The sequence below is a fragment of the Syzygium oleosum genome, unplaced genomic scaffold (assembly GCF_021117445.2).
Source record: "Syzygium oleosum isolate NSW1041296 unplaced genomic scaffold, Sole_v2.1 Sole_v2.02, whole genome shotgun sequence".
Taxonomy (NCBI): domain Eukaryota; kingdom Viridiplantae; phylum Streptophyta; class Magnoliopsida; order Myrtales; family Myrtaceae; genus Syzygium; species Syzygium oleosum.
The window spans coordinates 4455860-4459239 of NW_026607486.1; the positions used below are offsets into that span (position 1 = coordinate 4455860).

The 3380-nt window shown below is 44.9% G+C and overlaps 1 pseudogene; it reads right to left on the bottom strand.

Moving 5' to 3' along the window:
- On the bottom strand, nucleotides 1-1418 carry LOC115664376 (glucan endo-1,3-beta-glucosidase-like; annotated as a pseudogene).
- Between the last annotated feature and the right edge of the window lie 1962 nt (nucleotides 1419-3380).

The following is a 3380-nucleotide window of genomic DNA, read 5'->3' on the forward strand; positions in this document are numbered from 1 at the left end:
CTAAGATCCTGGCCAGAACGGGTAAACGGGTCGCATGTTGGGATAAAAGAATCCAAAGTTCTGTTCCGCCCCGCCGGCCTTTTCGTCTTTGTTGAATAGCTCGGAAAGGAAGGCTTTCATGGCCACTCCCGGCCTCCTCGACGTGCCGGTTCGATTCGAGATGCGGTCCATGAAATTCCCGTTATAGGTCTAGGCATTGTCCGTGCTCGTGTACTGCGGATTCCAAATGCTCGGACACCCCGTCTCTGAGATGGCAATGCTCAGATCGGACGCGTTGATCTTCTCCAGGGCCGCGAAGACCGAATCGACCATCGCGCCGAACAAGTTGTAGTACTCCAATTTCCCGTCCCTCACGACGACGTCCTTGGATGTGAACAGCGCATACTTGAGGGAGATCTTCTCGGGGTCCGAGACGTACGTGAAGTACGGATACACTTTCAACATGAGGGGCGCCCCCTTGACGCTTGAGCAACAGCGCGATTTTGCTCAATACTTGTGCGGCGGCGTCGGAGAATGCGCCGGCCGACGGAGGGTACGAGCTTCCGAGCGCATTCATCGCGATCACCGTGGACACCTTCATGGTCTTTGCAATACCCGCGGTGGAGATTGCGGCTAGCACGTTGTCTATGGCTTGAGCAACGTAAGGCGCTTCCGCACCTGGAATCACCTCGTTGCCTATTGTGATATATCATATATGTTTACGTCGTTTATATACGGAGACACATTGGATTGAATCCACGCGAGGGCAGCGCTCGGACTCGAAGCTAGATTCTGGATGTCCTTGTTTCGAGTGTCGAGCGAGATGACAAAGGGTTTGCCTATAAACGCTTCCAATACATCTTTCCTCGGTTCGAAGACTCGAACGTAGCTTATCTGACAGGTTCCCACGAGGTTGACGACGGCGGCCGCAGATGGGAGGTTGTCTCCATTTAACTCGTAATTGACACCAATGTCATAGGTACCTGGACAAATTCGATGAACGAGTACTCAAAAAGAGTATACCGTCTCGGGAAAAAGAGCGATACAAGGTTTGAAAATAATGAATCCGAGAACATGAATGAAATCTTTCCCCTTTATTTTATTTTTTAAAAATTTTAAGAATGTGCAGGCATGAAGAGGCTTACTTGAAAGAATAACTAGCTGGATTTGTATAATTGCAACCACCATGAGAATTGCTATCTCTTGAGCAGAGCTCTTTATTTTAACTTGTTGATTCAAACTCAAGTGAGGCACTAAAGGAGTATTTTTTGAAGAGACACAGGTTACATTCTATATAGAAACTCCCTTGCCTATTTAAGTGATTATTTAATACGGTGGTGGGAAAAAGCTAAGTGTAATTAACCACTTCGAGGCTAGCCATTACTTTGACAATCCTCGCAATCAGATATGGCAAGTGGCAAGAGGGGGACATTGACCATGCTTTTCGAAAGAAATTTGTATTCATGAGAAATGCATAAACTACGCAGCAAATCAAATCGAAGCAGAGAAATCCCAGAATACTACGAAACAAAACCAAATCCAGAAAGCGAGGAAAATCAACACGGAGCACCGACAGAGTTAAGCACGTACTTGTTCCACGAGAACAGATTTGTCAAGCAAAATAATTAACTGCCGATCACTGAATCTCGTGAGCACACGCCATAGGCGAGGTCGCCAGCCACAAGGGAGTGCATCAATCCCTCGCCCAGATCCAGGTGAGGGTGGGGAAGCCCTCGCCTAAACCAAGCGAGGGCGTCGCGGCCCTCGCCGGCCATAGGCTCGCCCACCACTCACCTGTGGTCGGCGAGAGCGCGGTCTAACGTCTTCACTTCGGGGTTATTGATGCAACGTCCCATTCGTTATTATCTTATTGTTATGAACAAGCGAAAATATATACTCAGGACAATCATAATAACATCAATCAAACAACAGGATTAGGGAAAAGCGCATCATGAGCAAACCTTCTATTTACATTATTGTATTTTACAAACCCATTTCTACGGGCTTTTTTTCCCTTTTCAACATACTACACGTATATGCGTAGGCTGAGGGAAATTCTTTTCTCCTCTAACGTGACTACAACTCAAAAAACCGGTGTGAGTCTTCTATGTCTACAAATCTGAAAAACAACGGAGTGAGTCAATGACTTAGTAAATAAAACTTACTAAACTCCGGATAGGAAGGTGCCTCGCCATCGAACAAAGCATATGTCATAGCTACATCAATTGATGACAAATTAATAGCAAAGATGCTTCAAATACCCTTGTCTTTATGCGTGAGATGATTTCAACTTGCTTTTCTATTCACGTAACAACAATACCACAAAGGGCATGCACACGAGGAATTCATTATCTCAACCGTTAGTAAGGTTCTTCCGAAAATTCTCCAAACAACGTCCCCTATTCCAAGGGTGACGGCTTTTTCATTCGAACTTAATCGGATAACATCCCCTAATTAAGGGCGACAGCTATTCATTCGAACTTAATCGGGTCACGTCTCCAATCAAGGGCGACGGCTATATTTTCCCTCGTACAACCATGCCAACTTGAATACTTCACGTGAAGTAAGTGTCATGTCATATAGCCTAAAAAATCTCACGTCATGCCAGGCATAAAACCAAGTTTGTGATCCGGACCGACCGGTCATGACGCCGACCTACACCAAGCAAGGCTTGGATTGGTATTGGTATGCCTCAATACCGACTTTCCAAGCATGGCTCGTTCCGACACGCCTCGACGCCGATCCGAACTGAGCGAGACTCGTTCATGGCCCGGGGCGTGCTCTAAAGCATGATGCCAAACACATGAGCAAATCTTACAAATGCATACACATGTGTGGCAAGTTATATCAAACGTTCACAATCAACGGAATCCACGTAAACACAACAAGAACATGACTTGCCAAACAGCGTAACATGACACCGTAGCCAAGGTTTAGTAAGTCCACTTACTATACCACATAAGCACAACTAAAATATGACTCGTTCAACCAACGTAACACATTGTCTTAACTAAAGTTTAGTGGGTCTACTTACTATACCACACAAGCACAACAAGAACATGACTCGCCCAATAACGTAACACAACATTGCAGCCAAGATTTAGTAAGTCCACTTACTATACCATACAAGCACAACAAGAACATGACTCGTTCAATCATCATAGCACATCGCCTTAACCAAAGTTTAGTTGGTCTACTTACTACCTGATGTAGCTAGCAAGGATCACCTAGAGGGGGGTGAATAGGTGATCTTAAATAATTTTTGATAATTTATGCGGAAACAAAATAAATCACAATAGAGTCTGAATAAAATTCAGATTCAAGACAGATTATAAAGACGGTGCTCTTGATGTGCAGAATGTAAAGTAAGAAATAAGGGATAGAGAATCTGCACACAAGTT